The sequence below is a fragment of the Nasonia vitripennis genome (genome assembly GCF_009193385.2).
Source record: "Nasonia vitripennis strain AsymCx chromosome 4 unlocalized genomic scaffold, Nvit_psr_1.1 chr4_random0009, whole genome shotgun sequence".
NCBI classification, from domain to species: Eukaryota; Metazoa; Arthropoda; class Insecta; order Hymenoptera; family Pteromalidae; genus Nasonia; species Nasonia vitripennis.
Genome location: NW_022279645.1, coordinates 423,965 through 448,353, shown reverse-complemented (window position 1 = coordinate 448,353; position 24,389 = coordinate 423,965). Strand labels below are relative to the sequence as shown.

The following is a 24,389-nucleotide window of genomic DNA, read 5'->3' as shown; positions in this document are numbered from 1 at the left end:
GCCGATGAACTGCGCACAGCTGCTAGTGCGAATGCACGAACGAGAGAGAGAGAGAGAGAGAGAGAGAGAGAGAGAGAGAAAGAGAGAGAGAGAGAGAGAGAGAGAGAGAAAGAGAGAGAGAGAGAGAGAGAGAGAGAAAGAGAGAGAGAGAGAGAGAGAGAGAGAGAAAGAGAGAGAGAGAGAGAGAGAGAGAGCGAGCACCGCTCTGCCGCTGCCTCAACGTGGCCTACGCCAAGTGAGCGAGAGCGAGACAGAGCAAGCGAGAGAGAAACAGCGAGAATGAAATTCAAACCTCGTTTACGCCGGTGCCGACGACTCCCGTGATGACTTTGCGTACTGGTCGCGTCGTCCGAAGTTGGCGGGAATGCGGTACCACTATGGCCATCTTCTTCTTATTTCCCCTCGTTATGCCCCAAATGGCGAACTCTTGGCATCCCTCGAAGTTCAAATCTTGACCGTTGACCTCTAGCCTCTAAACCTCTAACCTCTAATCCTCTAAACTTCTAATACGTCTAACCTCTAAACAAATAAATACTTCTAACCGTCTAAACGTCTAAATTGTTACAACAACAGCAGGCAGCTAGGCCCCTTGCAGCCAACTGCGAGAGCGAGTTCTAGTAAGATTCTGGACGCTCTCCGACCGTTGCGACTTCGAATAGTCGAACGGCTGCCGAAGTACTTTAACACGCCTTCACTATGCAAAAAACAAAAAACTTTTCCGTACACAAAACACTTAATGCCACGATACTGCACGCTCTGCTACCAATATTTATAGTCTCTCGAATTTGATAGAGACTTGTTGATCAAAACAATTAATGTGAAAATAATAACATGCTCTTTAAATTTGAGATGAAAAGGTATACTATGTATACCGTCAAACTATTGATGTTTATTGAAAAGAAAAGAGTGTGATTACAAATGTATTGACTATGGAAAATTGTAGAGTATTAGAAGAGTGTTAGAGCACCGACGCGTTAACAAAAGATATTGTTTAACGGTCGACACTGTGAGGCGAGTCTTCACAGCGCTTCGGCAATACGAAAACTGAATAACACAAATCAGCAAAAGCGGCAGAAGACCGCTCGCGAAACAGGCGGAGAGAGACAGAGTAGGAGCGAGCGAGCGCGCGTTGCCATGGCAACCTCATTGGTACCGTGCGGGCTAGCGAAAACCGTCGAATTTGAACTTAAGGTGATAAGCTTCTCGAACCTTCTCGCTCTCTCTTCGCATATTAAACTAATATTCGAACAGTCTGCTCGTACGACGCACTTCGTCGCTCCGGTATCCAGCAGTGCTGTGGCGGCGACGCCGCCGATGACGACGTCCTTGTGCATCCGCTCGTGGCTCTTGATTCTGCTGGCTGTTGTCCTCCCCGGGAGCGTCTGCACGAGGTTGACTGACACGGTCGGACAATTTCTGGCTATGTGGCCGGTCTGCTGGCACTTGTAGCATCTCGGCCCTTCGTTCTTCGTTGGACAGTCTGTCCTCTTGGCAGCTCTTTGCGGTTGCTGTCGCGATGGCTCAGGGAACACCTTTCCCTTGCTTGACCTCGCCGACGGCTTCTCCGTGGTGGCTTCTAGTTGACGCGTCGCCTGCGTCTCGTCTTCTGCTCCTTGGACCCGTTGGCGGCCGTTGAACTCGCCTCGCCTTGGCGTTGTTCCACCTTACGTCTTCGTCGCCGACGCATTTGGCCCCTCTGCAGTCCCTCGTTTGCTGCAGTCCCTCGGATGCTACCCGCGCCTTCGGATAACTTCACCGCGCGTCTCTAGTCCGCCTATGACTTGACGCTTCCTCGCAACTCACCTTGAGCAGTTTTCCACCGTCGTCTCGTTTCGCTCCTTCGGTCGTCCTTAGAATCGGCACTTCCTATTTTCACTCTACTCCATCGATTCTCTTACCTGTATCCCGGACAAGCCCCCACTTGTGGGAATGAAGTGATTGTGTGGACAGGATTTCCATAGAGAATCGAAACGCTTATGTATTTGTAGTTGTGTATTGTAAGAATGCTTGTAGTTGTCTAGGGTTTACATTGGGTGTTGTCCTCGTCGTTGCTAGTCGGTTGACAGACTCAGACTCTCACTCGCGTCCCAAACCGACGCTTTCGGCCGGCGGCGTTCCTCCCTCCCTGCGCCCCTGCGGGCTCAGGTATGTTAGAACGCGGCCGCCGCCGCTCGCTCGGAGGGCTTTGAGATTTTCCACCGAGACTCGGAGTCTGGGTTTTCCCCGTGACGCACTTCGGCCGTGCGGGGGAGGAAAAGCGTCGCTTGGCTTCGGTTCTCAAATGCCTCCCCACATACACACACACACACACACATAACAACAGCAGCATATTAATAAGTATATCACTGTCATATATAACAATATAATGCGATATATATATATATATATATATATATATATATATATATATATATATATATATATATAACAACAGCAGCATATTAATACGTATATCACTGTCATATATAACAATATAATGCGAATACTGCCAGTAAAATATACAAAAAAATGTGACTCTAGAAAACATTCCCTACCAGCACGTCCACGCCATGAGAGTCGGGCAACGGAAAAACGTTGGCTAACGCTATAAGGGAAAACTACGAAAGCATTGGAATCACTGCAGGTAATGTCTCATAATATTTTTCTGATATTTATATATGTAGTCTACGCATACCCAACATTGTATATGCATAGCCGGAACAGTTATTTTATTCCTCAGTCTGTTCTCGCCCTTTATAGCGGAAAAGAATATATATATATACAGGGTGTTTCATTTTAATCCAACCACGACAAAAAACCATGGAAAAACTAATTTTAACGAAAAATGACCTTAACAAAAGTTGAAGGGGGTAAAGGGGGCCATCGAATGACACAAATACCTATGACCTTGAACTCGATTTTCAAGGTCATTTGAGGGTAATTGTGATTTTTTTAAATAGGAACCTCTATTTTAGACCTTGGAATCGGATAGAGCGGAAAAAATTACGTCGCAAAGGATATTTTAAGTTTGCTTTGGAGACCTTGAGAAGGTCAATTCAAGATCAAATAAGAAGTATCAGCCTACGATTGTTTTCCTTTCAATTTTTTCGTAGAATTATCATTTTGTTATTGTAATAAACATTAAAAGAATAATTGACTTAAAATGTGATTATGCTTTGCTGACTTCAAAGCCATTTTGTAAGGTCAAAAGTGCAAAAATGCAATACCAAATGTTATCTGGAGTCCATATTTATATCCTAACTTTAGTGTTGCCCTGGAACAACGACGTGGACGTAATAGGATTGTGTTCCCTTTGGGGTGCTTGATTAGAGTGAGTCTCCTTGCCTCTCACTTTTATTATGTACAGATTTGAATGTAGGTGCCCAAAGACACCACCATTTTTTTGGATTCTATTCAGTTCTTGGGATGTTTTCGTAAGCGAATTTTTATCCTATCTTTAGCGTTACTCAGGAACGACGTGGACACAATTGGCTACTAATTTTCCTCATCGAATTTTGCCTGAATTTATTGTTGAAATAAATAATTTATTTTGTAAAGATGATTTTTCATGTTGAATTTTCCCGCGACTCATTGTTGAAATAGACAAATTTTCTAATAAGAGATCTCTTTTCATATGAATTTATCCTCTACTCAATGTTACTTACACTTAGTATTTAATAGTTTACTAGTTATTGAATAGTTATAGATTAGCCAAACTAATCAAATATCATTTGTTTAACATTTTCTCTTTTTCATTCATTGACCTTTATTTTTTCTATTAAAATTTAATACTCATCGAAAGCTATCTAATTTGTTCAGTTTGGTAAAAACAAAATTTTTTATTGAACTTGTTATAAATTTTTAACAATGGCTGATTATCCAGCCGCTGAAAGGGTTAATATTTTATTGATTCTTGGTGAATCTAGACATAATTATCGACAAGCTGCAGCCGTGTATCGAATTCGATATCCCGATAGAAGACATCCAAGTCACACAACCATTCGTGAGATTTACCGTAGAGCTCAACAAGGGCAACTAGCACGGGTTAGAGAACGTCGTAATTACAACGAAGATGATCTTCGTGTAATGGTCGTGTTAGCAATAGTTCATTTGAATCCCCACGTTAGTACCCGTGAAATTCAAAGGCCAAGTGGTATACCTATGGCTACTGCTTGGAGAATACTGAGAAGTCAACGTTATCATCCATATCATATTACTTTGACTCAGGGTCTCACACCTGCTGATATGAGGTTAAGGCTACAGTTTTGCCAATGGGCACGACAAATGATTGCTAATGATCGTCACTTTTTTCAATACGTAATGTTTTCTGATGAAGCAAAATTCAAAAGCAATGGAGAGCTTAACCGACACAACTGTCATTATTGGTCGAATGTTAATCCGCATTGGTACAGGCAGATAGATAACCAAAATCGTTGGAGTCTTGATGTTTGGTGTGGAATTGTTAACGGATACCTTGTAGGCCCATACTTTTTCAATGAAAATGTAAATGGCCATAATTTTTTACAGTTCCTGAGAGAACGTCTTCCAGTACTTCTTGAAGAAGTAGATTTATACACAAGAGCAAGAATGTGGATTCAATTAGATGGAGCTCCTGCGCACTATGCTCGAATAGTTAGAGAATATCTTAATCAAAATTACCGTGACAGGTGGATTGGACGCACTGGACGTGGAGATTTGGGTGTTCGATGGCCACCGAGATCTCCAGATATGACATCACCCGATTTCTATTTGTGGGGGTATTTGAAAGATGTTGTTTATGAACATGAAACTACAACAAGGGAAGATATGATCCACAGAATTCAAACCGCTTGTGAAAACATCCCAAGAGCTGTATTACTCAGAACAGTAGAACATTTTCAGCAGCGAATTGAATTGTGTATCCAACAAAATGGTGGTGTCTTGAGCACCTGCGTTGAATTTTGAGCAAAAGTGAGAGGCAAGGGGACTCACTCTAATCAAGCACCCCAAAGGGAACACAATCCTATTACGTCTACGTCGTTGTTCCTGGGTAACGCTAAAGTTAGGATATAAATATGGACTTCACATAACATTTGATATTGCATTTTTGCACTTTTGACCTTACAAAATGGCTTTGAAGTCAGCAAAGCATAATCACATTTTAAGTCAATTATTCTTTTAATGTTTATTACAATAACAAAATGATAATTCTACGAAAAAATTGAAAGGAAAACAATCTTAGGCTGATACTTCTTATTTGACCTTGAATTGACCTTCTCAAGATCACTAAGGCAAACTTGAAATGTCATTTCCGACGTAATTTTTTCCGCTGCTCCGTATTCCGAGGTCAAAAATAGGAGTTACCGTTAAAAAAATACAATGACCTTCAAATGACCTTGAAAATCGAGTTCAAGGTCAAAGGTGTTGGTGTCATTAGATGGCCCCTTTTGCTCCCTTCAACTTTTGTCAAGGTCATCTATCGACATCAGTAAAATAAAACCAGACAAACAGCTGTTTAGCAGGTTTTTGTTATTTGACCTTGAATTGACCTTCTCAAGGTCACCAAAGCAAACTTAAAATATCCTTTGCGACGTAATTTTTTCCTCTCTATCCGATTCCAAGGTCTAAAATAGAGGTTCCTATTTAAAAAAATCACAATTACCCTCGAATGACCTTGAAAATGGAGTTCAAGGTCATAGGTGTTTGTGTTATTCGATGGCCCCCTTTACCCCTTCAACTTTTGTTAAGGTCATTTTTCGTTAAAATTAGTTTTTCCATGGTTTTTTGTCGTGGTCGGATTAAAATGAAACACCCTGTATATATTAGAATTAGGATTATACATAATTTTAAATATTTTGATATTTCAACACTAATACATATATATATATATATATATATATATATATATATTAGTGTTGAAATATCCCCATCGAAATGTTTGCTCCTTGTCGAAGGCAGCTGCCTTAACACCTTAGCAGCTGACCAGGTGATGGACTTATGAGAGCAGCACTCCCCATAAACGAGCGGAACGCTGATCTCTAACTAATCAAACGAACCGCCGTGTTGGCCGTGCGGTGCGACCCGTGAGCCGTCAAAAGGAGAACCTGGGTGGCGAGGCGATCTGAAGTTGCATGCGGAAGTGATCTGACCCATCTTTGGCTTCCGATGACGCGCGAGACGGGAGGCCGGAATCTAGCCAATTCTGGTCAATCGGCTTAGGCGAGTGCGTGATATCGAATGAAGTCTGCCGGAAACTCTCCAGAGAGACGAGCACCTTCGTTCGTGGTGGGACGTTCGAGAGAGCCGAAGTGGACTAGTTCAATAGCGAGTGCTATACCCCGGTATGATGTGCCCAGTCTGGTACCGCCTTCAGTCATGTGTTGGGACCATGCCAGCTGCCCCTATAGACAGGGGGATCCGGGTGGTCGGACACATGCCGGGATGAAGAAAACTACTAAACATGGAGACCAATAATGAACATCAAGAAAATACACAGGAAATCCTGGAATTGGAAACCGTAAGGGTGCCAACAGCACAAGACAGTGGATATCCAATCCACAAAGCAAGCAGCAGTACCAGCATAGCCAGCGCCATGAGCACAGCAGAGTACCGGTTCGAGAAGAAGGCACCGGTAGATGAAGAGAGCCAGACCATAAAGGAATGGCTAAAAGATCATGCCAGCCTGCGAGACAAGCTACTGGAAATAAGGCGCACGACCATAGAAATGATGAAAACTCTGCAGAAGCAGAAGAACGTGAATATTACGATTAAGGATGGATTACCTATTATAGGATCCACCATAATCGAAGCTCTCACGACCCTCAACAAGATGGAAGAAGCTGCAAATAGGCAGTCCCCCCCCCCCCCAACAACCCAGAGCGGACAATTAAAAGCCTCAGAGGACAACAAAGTCGAAGAAGAAGGAACGGGCATCATCCGACGGAGGAGATGGTACCCCCGCCAAAAAAGACAAGAAAGAGGACAGAAGGGCATCCTCCGCGAGCAACAAAACTGCAGAGGCACAAGAGCCTTGGCAACTAGCGGCAGGGAGAAAGGCAAAGAAGAAGAAGAAGAAAAATCAGGAGCAAGACCAGCCTCAACAACTGAGGAAAAAGGCAGAGAGGACCCCGCGGCGGAGAGTAGATGCAATCGTCGTAAGACCGGAACCGGGAAAAACTTACGCCGAGATCTTGGGACAGATCAAGGCAAGAGTAAAGCCGGAGGAGCTGAATACGGAGGTTAAGTATCTCAGCAAAAGACAAAGGAGGGCGGCGTTCTGATTAGCGTAGGTAAGAGTGATGATAAAATGGAATCACTTAAAACGGCCATCCAAACCGCCATTGGAAAGGCAGGAACAGTCAGGGAAAGATCTCCAGAATCACACTGGAAATTAGGGACATCGACAGTCTTATGACGCAGGACGATGTCCGTAGTGTTATCACAGCCGAGACGGGCGAAGAAGATGCCAAAGTCCATCTGTTCGAGCGGAACACGAGGGAGCAGAGAGTGGCAGTGGCCGAAATAGATCAGATTAAGGCAACCACTTGTGTATTCAGCTCGAGATGAAAAAGGGCAAGATTAGTCCTTATCGAAAAACCGAAAAAAAGAAGCGGACGTGGACACTTCTTATAGACCATTGAGTCTATTGGATACGATGGGAAAGACGGAGGAAGCTCTGATTAAACTGCGAATACTTAGCGCCGTACGCGAAGCGGGAGACCTCTCTGATAAGCAGTACGGCTTTAGAAAAGGACGATCGACCATAGGGGCCATCAGAGAGGTAACAGACCCGGTAAAGAGGGTAGAAGAGGTTAGACACGCGACTAGAGACATCGTAGTTTTGGTAACGTTAGAGGTAAAAAACGCATTCAACTCAGGAAGTTGGACCGACATACATGATGCCTTAGAGTCTTTCGGTGTGCCGCGATACATTATGCGTCTTACGGAAGATTATCTGAGGGATCGGGTTATAGAGTATGACACGAAGCAGGGACGTAGAAGAAGACCTATAACTGCAGGAGTAGCACAGGGTTCGATCTTAGGGCCGGACTTCTGGGGCATCTTGTACGACGGGCTTCTAAAACTCGAAATGCCGGGAGGCGTGATGCTTGTGGGATACGCAGACGACGTAGCCGCGGTTATAACGGCACGTAACGCGGACATCGCGCAAGCGAAACTGAACGCGATTATGAGTAGAGTGCTATGGTGGATGTCGAAGCACGGCTTGACTTTAGTGTTTAATAAGACCGAAATATTCCTCCTGACAGGAAAGCGCATACCTACCATCATACCGATGAAGGTAGGCGGCGAGACTATAACGACGAAACCATTAGCAAAGTATCTAGGGGTAACTCTGGAAACGAAGCTGAACTATGGAGAACATCTAAATCGCGTCTGTAAAAAAGCCATGACTAGGATAGATCAGCTTAGCCGACTCATGGCCAAGGTGCGCGGACCTAGGCCAACAGTCAGGCTACTCATGGCGACCACCAACTCTATCCTATTATACGGAGCAGAGGTGTGGGCCGACGCGATGAGTATGAATAAGTATCGGAACAAGATAACGGCTGTACAGCGAAGGGGGGCCCTTAGAATAGTCACGGATACTTTAGAAGCTACCTGTTTGCAATGAACAGGGTGGCATCACCGGGGTGTAATTACTGCGGTGACGAACGGGATGACGTGAGACACACGTTTTTTGACTGCTCACGCTGGGCCAAGAAACGTAGAGTACTGGAGCTGACGATAGGGGCGTTCACACCCGAAACTGTAGCTGAAACGATGCTTGATAGTAAGCAGAACTGGGATAAGATAACAGCGTACGTGGAGACGGTTCTCCGCGCGAAGAACAATGACGGTTGCTTGCAAGACTAGTTGTCGGCTAGAATAGCTTAAGACAGGCGACCCCCCGAAGGAATGCGAAAGCGGCCACCGGGGGGGTTTACGCGGCCTTCTGAGAGCGGGAGTTTAAGTGAGTATGCCTGGTGTTGTCCCACACCAGCAGAGCCTCACACACGGGGAGTCATGGTCGCACTGTCATGGTTCATTATGCATTCCTCCAACTCTCCGGATAAACAAAAAAAAATAAATAAATAAAGTGTTGAAATATCAAATTATCAAAATATTTAAAATTATGTACAATTCTAATTGTATCTAATACTAAAAATCGCATCAATACAACTCATTCTCAAAAATGTACATTTAAATAAATATTTAACACAGTATGCAGTTGAACACACTTAAACGTTAATATGACAGTTAAATTTTAATATTAAGTATGAGCTATATGAAAAAACAAATCAATTATATATTGATCTATTATCTGTGTATATTATAATACCTTATCTATTGATCTACTATCAATAAGGTATTATAAAATACTATACTGTTTTAATCAAATTTTCGTTTTAATGAAGTGTTTTTGCTATTTTGATTTGATAAATATATACAATGACATTGTTATCCACATCCATCAGTATGACTTTCAAAATGATGAACACAATGATAATAATGAGATAATAATGAGATATCATATTTTTCTATTTGCTGACTAACATTTTAGCGTCTTCATTTTCATGATAATCAGTGATTAAATAATCAATTTAACTTGGCGGCAAACATTTAGAAAAATTAAAGCATGAAAGGCTAAATTTAAAAAAATAAAATTATAAAATTAAACAATTTCTAATTATATAATGTTAAATCGAAATATTAGGAAATAGAAAAAAAAAGAATAGTTCAGAGTAGTTTTGTTTTAAATTTAGAATTCAAAATTTATTTTTTGACTGTCATAGTTTTTTAATATTTTTAGTTCCAAAATTTTACCTTCTATCATAAATCAATGCGTAAGTTTCGTGTTTTAAATCTTTATTACTTAAAATGTTTACTTCCACCCCTAGTACGAATCGACATTAGAAAAAAGATCTTAACAAAACTTGAATTTTATCACTATTGCAATGTATATTTTAACCGAGCGACGTTAGGAGTGAGGTGAATCGCGCTAGTAGAGAAATTATATGTTTGAAAAATGTTCATGGTTTACTGACCTCTCCGCTTCAAAGGGCGAGAACAGACTGAGGAATAAAAGCACTGTCCTGGCTATTTATATACAGTGTGAACACAATAAAGCGGACATATATGGTTTTTGATCTTTCCTGCAAAATAAAATTTTTAAGAATTATTTTAACTGTTATACGGTGAACAGTAGATCATGGCCTACCTTCCAGTATTTTTTTTTTTTTTTTTGTGAACAATACAATATCCAGGAATTTTTTGGCAGGACTTTGAAATAATGTCGGGTCGAAATTTCCACAAAAAGCTGCTTTTGAAATCTTTACCAAATTCTGGACGGCTATCCGAGTTGCGAAGCAGAAGTCCTATATTTATATCATTTTTCTGGAATTTTTAATAAATAATTAAAAATTTTGGAATTTCCGTCTTGGGTTATTGGGTTACGGAGAAACTGGTCCAGCCACGGCAACTTCATCTTCTCGATTAATAAACAAAGCTCGCCCTGGTCGCGTACACCGTTATCGCGCTCGCCCCCGTCGCGTTCGCTCCTATCGCGTTCGCCCTGGTCGCGCACGACTAGCGGTTGCCTGAACGCAGGTTCAGCTTCTGCGACTGCGGGCGCAACCAATTTGATTGCAGTTTTATCTGCATCACCCTAAAAACATGCGCAAATGATGCATAAAAAAACGACGACGGCTCAGGACTCGCACTGAATCCAGAGCACCAAGAACGTCCTACTGCTCCAAAATCTCCTTGAGAGCACGAGCAACATATCGCCAAAAAAGACTAGCAGCATTTTAACCTTAAACGTAAAGCTCGCATAATACTTATTAATATATTTTTAATCAATGATGCACACAACACACACGTAATATGAATTATGTTATTAAAAAATCTTAAGAATATAACCTTGTTGCGCGCACGTGTTGATCGTTCGAACTTGTTGTTTATTAAACGACAAAGTGAAGTTGCTGGACCAGCTTCTCCGTAACCCAATAACCCAGGACGGAAATTCCAAAATTTTTAATTATTTATTAAAAATCCCAGAAAAATGCTATAAATATGGGACGTTTGCCTCGCAACTCGGAAAGCCGTCCAGAATTTAGTGAAAATTTCAAAAGCAGCTTTCCGCAGAAATTTCGCCCCGAAATTTTTTTCGACGTCCTGACAAAAAGTTCCTGGGCATCGTATCGATTCAGAAAACCGCTGTCAAGTTATTGGCACTTAGCTTCCTTCTATTCCGCTAGTGAAAGATAATTATATGTTTTCTAATAAATCTGTACGAATGTATGATATTCTTTTGATGATTTGAGAGTTTAGATGCATGTAGTCTATATGAGTCAATCAGGTAGAGCGGTGGGGTGTCAGTTAAAGGGGACGAAATGAAAAATGTGATTATTATAATTTTTCCTTTAGGAGGAAGCTATATACGAAAAATTATAACACTAATAGTAAAATTTGATATAATTTTAATAATAAAATTTATAACCTTAGATAAACAATTTTTCTAGTATAGCACTGTGTATATTATCCAGGACAAAAATGTTAAAAAAATAGAAGAAAACTTTCATAATTTGCCTTACGCGCCATGCATAAGTGTATGTGTAAAATAATCTAAGTTTTTATGAAGCTCTTTAATTTAATGTAGATTACACCGGCACACAAAATTAAAAAAGTTGTCTGCGCGAGAAATCAGACCTATCTATCTTTATGATTTTCGGGTCGCTGAATTCGAATATAAGGTCAGTTAGGCCACATCACGTCAGGGTCAAGGTCAGTTGGAGATCAAATTAAGAAGAAAAGGTTTAAAAAAATTAAAATGCCATATATTTGTTTTTTTTTGGTCGCTGAATCCAAATCCGGAATCAGTTTGGCCCCATCTCGTCAGGTTCAAGGTCAGTTCAAGGTCAACCTGAGAAGAAATGATTAAAAGAAATAAAAATGCCATACATTTATGTTTTTTTGGTCGCTGAATCTGAATCTGGGGTCAGTTTTACCCGATCACGTCAGGTTCAAGGTCAGTTCGAGGTCAAATTGGGAAGTAACGGTTAAAAAAATTAAAATGCTATATATTCATGTTTTTTTGGTCGCTGAATACAAATCCGGAATCAGTTTGGCCCCATCACGTCAGGGTCAAGGTCAGTTCAAGGTCAAACTGAGAAGAAACAGTTTAAACCGATTAAAATGTCATATCAAAACTTTCCAAAAATGGAAAAAGATACCGAAAAATTATAAAAAATCTTATTTAATCACATAATATCTTCCTTGTGTACAGAGAAAAGTTGCTTTCGTTTATATTTTTTTCTTATTTTGCTTTTTTCCACTAGCTTAGTAACTCTCGATGTCTTTCTTTACTCCTTTTTTCTCTTGTAACGAACTCTTTTTACTTCAAATGACCTATGCAATGGATTTCTTTTTCTCTTTTTGTTATTTGTTTTAATGTCTCTCTTCAGTGTCCAGCAAAAATCTGCCATCATGTTGACATTCCCTCTTCCTTGGTATCGATTCTCCATTACACTTATATCTTGATGAAATCGTTCTCCCTGTTCTTCACTGACATCTCCTAGATTAAGAGGGAAGTAATCAAGATGGGAATGTAAGAAATGCATTTTATAACTCATCAAGCAACCCAAATTTTTGAAATTCTCCAACATTTGTTCAAATAGTTCCTGATAGTTCTCACTCTTTTTATTTCCTAAAAAGTTCTCACGAACAGTTTTAAAACTTTGCCATGCAGCTTTTTCTGTGTCGTTTATTTTTGTGATAAATGTTTCGTCTTCAAATAGAGTACGAATTTGAGGACCATCAAATATACCTTGTTTTAATTTAGCTTCACTTATTACGGAAAACTTTTCTCCCAAATACTGGAAACAATCGCCATCTTTATCCAGAGCTTTGACGAACTGCTTCATGAGGCCCAGTTTGATATGAAGTGGTGGTAGCAGATAGTTTGATGGGTCAATCAATGGCGTACATATAATGTTCCTCGATCCTGGTTCAAAATGTGTTCTAGTTGGCCATACTTTCTTAACGTAGTGATTTACCCTGTCTCTACTATCCCATAAACACAAGAAGCAGGGATTTTTAGTAAAACCTGATTGTTGTCCTAAGATCATGGTTGCAATTTTAAGATCACCACAAATTTTCCATTGATGTTCCAAATACTTTATTTTTTCCAATACAATTTCTAAATTTTCATAGGTCTCTTTCAGCTTAGTCGAGTGAGCTATGGGAATGGATGCAAACCTGTTTCCGTTATGAAGCAGAACAGCTTTCAGACTTCGTTTTGACGAATCAATAAAAAGTCTCCATTCCTCGTCTTTATACGTATTCGGTTTTATTGCATCGACTAAACCTTTAACATCTATACAATATACCAACGCATTCTCTTCATAGTTCGTAAAAAAATTCCTAAATTCTTTTTCTCTATCTCGATAAAAAGAGGCCGTTGTTCCTTTTGCTAACAGATTTTTCGTTTTAAGAACTGACGCTAGATATTCTCCTCCATCTTTAGGTAATCCTAAATTTCGAATAAGATCACTTAACTCTTCTTGGTTAAAGGTTTCTGGAGCTTTTCTTGTACTAGCTGGCAGGTATTCTTCGTTTGAGGATTCTTCGTCAGATTCTTCTTCAACTTCAGAACCTTCTTCGTCACAGGACTCATCAACTTGCATTTCTTCTACTTCGCCTGAGCGGTCCACATCCATGGGTTCGATACTAACATTTTTATCCCTGACTTCTATTCTCACAGGTTTCACTACTGAAGAAACGTCTGCGTATACAATTTTAGATTTAGTAACCGTGTTAAAACCTTTGGTATTAGTCATACAAAAATAGCAGTCATTTTGACACGTTGGAGAAGACCATATCATTGGTTTTGTAAATTTCAAGTTTCTTTCTGTTTTACCTCTTTCCCAGCGTGTTACCATCGTATAACATCTACTGCAAACTTTTTGTGGCACCCAGTTTACATTTTGATTGGCTACTTCAATACCAAAGCATTCACTGTAAATCAAATCAAAATGACTACCACCACTTCATATCAAACTTGGCCTCATGAAGCAGTTCGTCAAAACTCTGGATAAAGATGGCGATTGTTTCCAGTATTTGGGAGAAAAGTTTCCCGCAAAAAGTGAAGCTAAATTAAAAGAAGGTATTTTTGATGGTCCTCAAATTCGTACTCTATTTGAAGACGAAACATTTATCACAAAAATAAACGACACAGAAAAAGCTGCATGGCAAAGTTTTAAAACTGTTCGTGATAACTTTTTAGGTAATAAAAAGAGTGAGAACTATCAGGAACTAGTTGAACAAATGTTGGAGAATTTCAAAAATTTGGTTTGCTTGATGAGTTATAAAATGCATTTCTTACATTCCCATCTTGATTACTTCCCTCTTAATCTAGGAGATGTCAGTAAAGAACAGGGAGAACGATTTCATCAAGATATAAGTGTAATGGAGAATCCATACCAAGGAAAATGGAATGTCAACATGATGGCAGATTTTTGCTGGACACTGAAGAGAGACATTAAAACAAATAACAAAAAGAGAAAAAGAAATCCATTGCATAGGTCATTTGAAGTAAAAAGAGTTCGTTACAAGAGAAAAAAGGAGTAAAGAAAGACATCGAGAGTTACTAAGCTAGTGGGAAAAAAGCAAAATAAGAAAAAAATATAAACGAAAGCAACTTTTCTCTGTACACAAGGAAGATATTATGTGATTAAATAAGATTTTTTACAATTTTTCGGTATCTTTTTCCATTTTTGGAAAGTTTTGATATGACATTTTAATCGGTTTAAACTGTTTCTTCTCAGTTTGACCTTGAACTGACCTTGACCCTGACGTGATGGGGCCAAACTGATTCCGGATTTGGATTCAGCGACCAAGAAAACATAAATATATGGCATTTTAATTTTTTTAACCGTTAGTTCCCAATTTGACCTCGAACTGACCTTGAACCTGACGTGATCGGGTAAAACTGACCCCGGATTCGGATTCAGCGACCAAAAAAACGTAAATATATGGCATTTTTATTTCTTTTAATCATTTCTTCTCAGGTTGACCTTGAACTGACCTTGAACCTGACGAGATGGGGCTAAACTGATTCCGGATTTGGATTCAGCGACCAAGAAAACATAAATATATGGCATTTTTATTTCTTTTAATCATTTCTTCTCAGGTTGACCTTGAACTGACCTTGAACCTGACGAGATGGGGCTAAACTGATTCCGGATTTGGATTCAGCGACCAAGAAAACATAAATATATGGCATTTTTATTTCTTTTAATCATTTCTTCTCAGGTTGACCTTGAACTGACCTTGAACCTGACGAGATGGGGCTAAACTGATTCCGGATTTGGATTCAGCGACCAAGAAAACATAAATATATGGCATTTTTATTTCTTTTAATCATTTCTTCTCAGGTTGACCTTGAACTGACCTTGAACCTGACGAGATGGGGCCAAACTGATTCCGGATTTGTATTCAGCGACCAAAAAAAACATGAATATATAGCATTTTAATTTTTTTAACCGTTACTTCCCAATTTGACCTCGAACTGACCTTGAACCTGACGTGATCGGGTAAAACTGACCCCGGATTAGGATTCAGCGACCAAAAAAACATAAATATATGGCATTTTTATTTCTTTTAATCATTTCTTCTCAGGTTGACCTTGAACTGACCTTGAACCTGACGAGATGGGGCTAAACTGATTCCGGATTTGTATTCAGCGACCAAAAAAACATGAATATATAGCATTTTAATTTTTTTAACCGTTAGTTCCCAATTTGACCTCGAACTGACCTTGAACCTGACGTGATCGGGTAAAACTGACCCCGGATTCGGATTCAGCGACCAAAAAAACGTAAATATATGGCATTTTTATTTCTTTTAATCATTTCTTCTCAGGTTGACCTTGAACTGACCTTGAACCTGACGAGATGGGGCTAAACTGATTCCGGATTTGGATTCAGCGACCAAGAAAACATAAATATATGGCATTTTTATTTCTTTTAATCATTTCTTCTCAGGTTGACCTTGAACTGACCTTGAACCTGACGAGATGGGGCCAAACTGATTCCGGATTTGTATTCAGCGACCAAAAAAAACATGAATATATAGCATTTTAATTTTTTTAACCGTTACTTCCCAATTTGACCTCGAACTGACCTTGAACCTGACGTGATCGGGTAAAACTGACCCCGGATTAGGATTCAGCGACCAAAAAAACATAAATATATGGCATTTTTATTTCTTTTAATCATTTCTCTCAGGTTGACCTTGAACTGACCTTGAACCTGACGAGATGGGGCTAAACTGATTCCGGATTTGTATTCAGCGACCAAAAAAACATGAATATATAGCATTTTAATTTTTTTAACCGTTACTTCCCAATTTGACCTCGAACTGACCTTGAACCTGACGTGATCGGGTAAAACTGACCCCGGATTCGGATTCAGCGACCAAAAAAACATAAATATATGGCATTTTTATTTCTTTTAATCATTTCTTCTCAGGTTGACCTTGAACTGACCTTGAACCTCACGAGATGGGGCTAAACTGATTCCGGATTTGGATTCAGCGACCAAGAAAACATAAATATATGGCATTTTTATTTCTTTTAATCATTTCTTCTCAGGTTGACCTTGAACTGACCTTGAAGCTGACGAGATGGGGCTAAACTGATTCCGGATTTGGATTCAGCGACCAAGAAAACATAAATATATGGCATTTTTATTTCTTTTAATCATTTCTTCTCAGGTTGACCTTGAACTGACCTTGAACCTGACGAGATGGGGCCAAACTGATTCCGGATTTGTATTCAGCGACCAAAAAAAACATGAATATATAGCATTTTAATTTTTTTAACCGTTACTTCCCAATTTGACCTCGAACTGACCTTGAACCTGACGTGATCGGGTAAAACTGACCCCGGATTCGGATTCAGCGACCAAAAAAACATAAATATATGGCATTTTTATTTCTTTTAATCATTTCTTCTCAGGTTGACCTTGAACTGACCTTGAACCTGACGAGATGGGGCTAAACTGATTCCGGATTTGGATTCAGCGACCAAGAAAACATAAATATATGGCATTTTTATTTCTTTTAATAATTTCTTCTCAGGTTGACCTTGAACTGACCTTGAACCTGACGAGATGGGGCCAAACTGATTCCGGATTTGTATTCAGCGACCAAAAAAAACATGAATATATAGCATTTTAATTTTTTTAACCGTTACTTCCCAATTTGACCTCGAACTGACCTTGAACCTGACGTGATCGGGTAAAACTGACCCCGGATTCGGATTCAGCGACCAAAAAAACATAAATATATGGCATTTTTATTTCTTTTAATCATTTCTTCTCAGGTTGACCTTGAACTGACCTTGAACCTGACGAGATGGGGCTAAACTGATTCCGGATTTGGATTCAGCGACCAAGAAAACATAAATATATGGCATTTTTATTTCTTTTAATCATTTCTTCTCAGGTTGACCTTGAACTGACCTTGAACCTGACGAGATGGGGCCAAACTGATTCCGGATTTGGATTCAGCGACCAAAAAAAAACGTAAATATATGGCATTTTAATTTTTTTAACCGTTACTTCCCAATTTGACCTCGAACTGACCTTGAACCTTACGTGATCGGGTAAAACTGACCCCGGATTCGGATTCAGCGACCGAAAAAACATAAATGTATGGCATTTTAATTTTGTAAAACCTTTTTTTCTTAATGTGACCTCCAACTGACCTTGAACCTGACGTGATTGGGCCTAACTGACCTTATATTCAAATTCAGCGACCCGAAAAACATAAAGATAGATACGTCTGATTTCTCGCGTAGACAACTTTTTTTATTTTGTGTGCCGGTGTTATAGATGCTTTTTTGGAATTTTTCTGTTTGTTCGCTTTGATCAGTTTTGTAAAAATTAAACCTAATGGGCAGCCTTAAGAAAGGGAACACGATATCATGAAAATCCGCCTAAATCCAATTTTTAATATGGTTAATGCCTTTTTCTTGAGTTATCGTGGTGTATCGTTTTTCAGTAATTTTTTTCTCACGAAATCATTAGTAAAATAACTTGATAATTAGTCTCTAAGTAATTCTTATCATTCTTAATCACTATGATTTTTTTCAAAAATTTCCATAGAGTATTTATCGAGTTACAACGTTTTCAAAAAAAATTTGAAAAAAATTAAATCTCAAATATCTCAAAATCTAATGGAGCTGAAAAGAAGCCCAAAGAAAGGGATCAAGGCACCAAGAAAATCTAACTAAATCTAAATTTTTAATATGATTTATGCCTTTTTGCTTCCTCCTAGAGGAAGCTTTGTAATAGTAAAATTTTGAGTTTCTTCAAAACTTCTAGAAAATACTTTTTAGTGTGTTAGAAGTTCAAATGAAGTGTTTTTGGAAAATGTCCATATGGATGTGTTTTTTTTGTTTTTTTTTTTTTTATTTTTTTATAAGGCGTAGGCAGAGCACGCTCTGCCCAAGTGGCCATACGAAACCAGTACCCCACCGGAACCATCGTTAGACATTTCTTCGGTGGGGACTGTTCATTAGCCTGATAGGGCTATCCAAGGATTGTTTGACATTTCCATACATCCCCCATCCACCGTAGAGATTAGGGGTTCAGGATCAAACTCGTCTACTTCTTTCTGCATCGTCCAGCCGTCTACTTCCTACAGCATCGTCCGGTCATCCTCTGGCAGTCTCAACCCTCGCTCTACGTTTCTCTGCATCGGGTGGGGGAGTCTTGGCTCAACTTAGTTACCTACGTTCCTCAGCATCGGTCTAAGGAGCAGATATACGGACGGTAGTCTCATCGTCTCGGGATTCCGTAAGCTGGCGTCTTGCCGTATCCTCACTTCTAAGTTTTCTCATTACGGTGGCCGCGAACGACGCCACGGCCTTCCAGTTATTGGTTGACTTCAGCATCAGCCCAACAAAGTTCTCGGGCGTGACGGCTTCACCTAAAGTTTCTAAGAGAATTTCTCTTTCTGCGGCAAACCGTGGACACACTGTGATGATGTATTCGGCATCTTCGAGGGAATTCGGGCAGGTTGTGCAAGTAGCTTTGTTGTCCAATTTGAAGCGGTGCAGGTAATACCTGAAGCAGCCATGCCCCGTCAGTAGGTGGGTGAGATAAAAATCCAGATCGCCATGTCGTCTGTTTATCCATACTCCTATATTAGGCACCAGACGGTGTGTCCATCTTCCTTTTGTTGACGCGCCCCATCTACGCTGCCACGCTTCCAGAGTGCGTTGACGCTCCTCCTTTTTAATTTGTGCCCTTGTCGACTCTTCTTCTTGAAGCCTCTCAAAGAGCCTTGCCCTTTCTTCTGCTGCAAGATCCAGCGGAAGAATTCCCGCAAGGACCTCGATAGCATCGCTAGAAGTCATTCTGTATCCGCTAGTGACGCGTAAACAGGCCCGTCGGCGTGCTGATGTAACCTCCTTAGTATACATCTTCACCGTTGCTGCTTCATGCCAGACTGGGGCGGCATACAGTGTAATTGAGTCAATCACGTGTGCCAGCAGCTGTCTCTGTGTTTGCCGTGATCCGCCTATGTTAGGCATCAGTCCCGCTAACGCATTCGCCACCTGCGATGCTTTCCTGCCGACTCTTTTAAGGTGATCATCGAACCTTAATCGGGCGTCGATTTGTACTCCTAGGTATCGTATACATAGAGGGCGCCGAAATAATATCGCTGCTTCCAACCCTTAGAGTAATGGTCTCTACTTTTTTCCGGCTTGTCACCAGGACCGCCTCCGTCTTGTGGTCTGCCAGTTGGAGATCAGCTGTCGTGAACCAGCTTCTGATGCTGCTGATGCGTCGTTAGCGTCTTCGGTAATCTCCTCCAACACTTTACCGGTCACTACTATCGCAATGTCATCTGCAAATCCAATAATCTTAATATTGGGAGGTACCGGAATCCTCAATACCCCGTCATACATGATGTTCCATAGTGGTGGGCCCATGACTGACCCCTGTGGAACGCCTGCAGTAACGCCGTGTTTCACAATACCGTCATCCGTGCGATATTGTAGTGTCCTATTGCTTAAGTAGCTTGCCACTATTTCCCGAATATAACTTGGCACCCTTAGGCCTTCTAAGGCAGTGATGATTTGGGGCCAACCTGCAGAGTTAAAAGTATTTTTAACGTCCAGGGACGATAGCGCAGTACTTCTTAGATCCTCGCTTCCATCTCTTGCCGCTAATTTCCTCGCGTGCTGTCTTAACCACTAGCATGATCGCGTCTGTGGTGGATTTCCAGCGTTCGGGAAAGATGCCCTCCTGAAGGCACGCTTCAAAAACCTTTAGAAATACTCCAGGGTTAATTTTGTTGCCAACTTGAAAGCCTGGATTGGGACGCCATCTGGGCCGGGTGCAGCTGCGTTCCTGGTCTTTGTACAGGCTCTTCTGAGTTCCTCTTCAGATAGAGGTGGAATACTATCTGGTGATGGGGCTTTCCAGTGAACTTCACAGTTATCGTCTGGGGAAGAGGACTTTAATTATCCGGCTCAAGAATTCAGCTTCGCATGGTGGCGCTGCTACTTTGCCCTTGAGTCGCGCCATGACCGCTTTGTAAGGACGTCCCCACATGTCCCTATTTACTTCCTCACAGAGTTCTGAATTACAGCGTTTTTTGCTCGCTTTTATTGCTTTACGGAGCCTCTTTCGTGCCAGCAGGTATTGTTCCCTTAAGTTTCCTCGACCGTTCTGGGCACTTTGAGCAAGTCTTCGTGCTCGATGGCATTTCTTGCGCAGTTATTTCACTTGTCCACCAATATGTTTCCTTGTGCCCTTTTTTCGTTTGTATGGAACGTGTCATGGATGCATTACGCGCCTCTGTAACAAGGGCCATAAGACAGTCGGCCATGGAGTTGGGTGTACCCGCATTGAGCCCTTCCCCTTCCATCATGACCTCAAAAGCTTCCCGATCTAGTGATTTGGCATTCCATTTACGCATATTATACGTCTTCGGACAACTCGCAGTCTTGTTTCTATCAGCTACTTCGTACAATATAGCTCGGTGGTCACTGTGCGTATATTGATCGCTTACTTTCCACTTCTGCAGGTAAGTGCTAAGATCGTCGCTTACAAAAGTCAGATCAATTATTGAAGTTTGTTCGCCTCTAACAAACGTTGGTTCAGAGCCCGTGTTCATGAGACAGACCTCAAGTCGTGTCAGACTTTTAAGGATTATGTTTCCTCTGTTGTTGGTTGAGGTACTCCCCCAGACGATGGACCACGCGTTGATATCTCCGGCAATAATTAGGGGTCTTTTGTTGGCTGCTTCATCCTCTACTCTGGTAAGTAGCATTGCGAACTAGGCTTTAGTAAGACTTGGAGGAGCATACACGCTAAAAATGTATATTCCTCTCACTTTTACCCAGGTATATAGCTCTCTTTGGTCGTGTGGTCGTTCCTGTACATGGGCATTCGCACTAACCCAGATTGCTGCCCTGCTGCTGCAATCGGTGAACCATTGTTGTGTGGCGTCCCTGTTTTTGTACTGCTCCGAGATGATAGCAACATCTATGGAAGATTCGCGAACGGTCTATTCCAGGAAATCCTGTGCAACTTCGCAATGATTTAGGTTGAGCTGCAGAAGTCTCATCCTCTAAACTTTTTAATGTACTCCTGGGTAAACGGACATGCATAGCTGTATGATGCATGCTTCGTCTGGGATTTTCCGGCCTCTTGGCACAGCAAGCAGCATGTATCCTTGTTGCACGACATGGCTTCGTGATCTGTGCCACCACAGCGTCTGCAGACTTTCGACCTATCTGTCCCTCCACACTTGGCTGCAGTGTGACCTATTTGCCAAAACATCTATAGCAGCGCCTTATTTATATTTTTCTCCGGACACGGCAGTTCGCCCATCCTATGCGAACTCTGCCTTCCCTTGTTTGCAGCCGAATTAAGTGGAGCACTTACGACTGCTGTCTGCGTTCCTCCGTAGGCTGGTCGTAGGGATCTTACTGATATCAATCAAGATGACCCATCTTTGATGTGTTCGGATAGGATCTCCCGAACTTCTTCCTCTGTAGTGACTTCGTCGATGTCTTTAATCTCCAGAGTGATTTGCTGGGACCTTGTCATAGCGGATGCCTTCTCTTTTACTTTTCCCTCCACCTTGAGAGCCAGTTCTTGCGCTTTCGTGCTTTTGCTGTCCAGCTCCAGGATCAGCGCACCTCCCGCATTTCTTCTTATTTTTGTGACCTCTTTTTTGAGGTCAACTAGCTCCGGGTCACTTTTGATATCCTTTAAGATATCCGCGTAGGACACACCGTCTTTAGCCCTTATCACAATGGAGTTTGGTCTGTCCCTGCCTGGCGGCTTCCTCTCCCAGGGAATCTTGTTCTTTTTTTCCTTTTTGCTAGCAACCTTGTGCCACTCGTTTTCCTTTACCCTACTCCTGTCGGTGATTTTCTCCTGTTGTTTTTTGGCCCTTCCAGCGGCCTGCTGGCTCTGTGGTTGGGTCTTTTTGTCTTTTTGCGGTTGGGGGGTAATCGGAACCTCCCTAGTGCCGCCCTGTTCTTTTCTACTGCGAAGACTTGGAGTGGTCTACGTAGTCTTTTCTTCCACTCCTGGTCGTTGACACTCTTGCAGATTGTCATCGGCCGAGCACACCGTTATGTATGTGGCTCTTATACTGCGAGCAAGATCCTTTATCTACTTGTGAACGTTGTGTTTGTCCCTAACAAAATCCATAAGCTCATCTATTTTAGCGCCCAGACGATCAAGCTGGTCTTGCTTACGTTGAACGCAGCTATTCCAGTTAGATTCCACTGACGCAGCTCCTAATACAGTGTAAGGTGCTGTATCCAGACTGGATACCTCCATTCTGGTGTAGTGAGTTTAGTCCGCCCCCCCCCCCCCAAATCCATGGGGCCAGCGTCGGCCACCGGGGCTTTCACCCGATCGGAACCGATGGCGAGATTAGGCTGTGAAGCCATGCGCGCTTGGGGTAGTTCTGTTCTAAACTCACTACTCATAGTTCTCTGCCTCTGCCGGTACTGTCGTCTCCTTCCCCTCCACTGTCGCCGTTGTTCCCGCTGCCGTTGTCCCTATTTCCGATGCCCCTGCTGTTTTTGTCCTTTCCGATGACTCCTCGACTACCTCGTCTTCTTCCTCATTCTTCTCCTTCCTCCCCCGGTTTCTTTCATCATCCACTTTCCCTTCTTCGTGTATCTTGCCAGAATCGCCTTCTTTTCCGTTTACCGGTGAGTGCTCTATTCTTCTCCTCGTGCCGAATGCTACTTGAAATCCGCAGTTGCCGTTTTCTAAGTAGCTTCTCATCTGCCCTGCTTGTTCTTTTGCTTTTTCTTCTTTCCTCGGCCTTCCTCTCGTTCTTTTGATTTCTTCCTTCTTCCCTCCTATCTTACTTTCTGGGCTCTTTGTTTCTCCCGTATCCGCCATTTTTGTGGCGTTCTTAACCTCTTCCTTCCTGACGTTTTTCTTTTCACTTACCTAACACCAATCTTCTTTCTTTTTTCCGCCTTCACTTTCCCTCGCTTTTTAATTAATTCTCTCACTTTTCCTGACTAACACTCCTTCTTTAATCGTCTATTTCTTTTGCAAAATCGCCTTTTTAGCTGGAGCTTCTTAACTCGCGTCCTCTCTCAGCGAGCGCTCCCTAACCTCCGTGTTGTTATTATTATTATTCAAATATCTCTTGCGCTTTAGCGCTTAATAGAACAACCGAATCCCGTGCTCCCTTCGAACGCAGAGGAACAAAACGGACTTCGAGCGTTTTATTATAATTAGAGGTCTAATTTTCATTTATGTATGGGAAACAAAAAATTTTTCGAAATAAAGCGCGATTTTGCGGCTTAAAAATTTTTTTTTAATTGTAACAATATATTGAGATTCTACGTCAAAATATACATAAGAAAAATCTATATCAAACTCATTTCAAGCATCTGACGAAGATGAGAGAAAGGCTACTTTACCTTTTGTTTTCGAACGTAAAACGCGATTTTTCGGCTTCAGATTTCACTTTTTGATAAATCTAATAATCGATTAGGATTCTACGTTAAATTTTACATAAAACAAAGCTATATTAAACTCATTTGAAGCATCTGACGAGCATGAGAAGAGGGCTTCTTTTCCGCTTTGCACTAAAAATTGGAAGTTTTTTCCACGTAAAGGAGATTTTTCAGCTTCAGAATTTATTTGTTCATAAATCTAACTATAAATTCGGATTCTGCGTCAAATTTTACATAAGAAATGATACATTAGAACCCTCTATTTATTTTCTTAGGTAGATGCTTAAGCTAACGCGATTTCGCAAGATATTTCGCAAATAACAATATTTGCGAAAAAAAATAACCTTACAGGCACGGTTAAAAAATTTTTTTAAAATCCTGGAGCTGTCTCTCTCTCATTTTTTTGTACAAA

At 41.2% G+C, this 24,389-nt stretch overlaps 1 protein-coding gene across 17 annotated transcripts in view; it reads right to left on the bottom strand.

Annotated features, from left to right (window-relative positions):
* Positions 1 to 24,389, bottom strand: part of LOC100499182 (uncharacterized) — a 300,507-nt gene that overhangs the window by 126,039 nt on the left and 150,079 nt on the right. For 8 of the 17 annotated variants that reach the window (XM_031930100.2, XM_031930104.2, XM_032602047.1 and 5 more), the window contains one exon: positions 10,005 to 10,112. The gene's annotated coding sequence lies outside the window, so the exon portion shown is untranslated. 17 annotated transcript variants of the gene reach the window in all.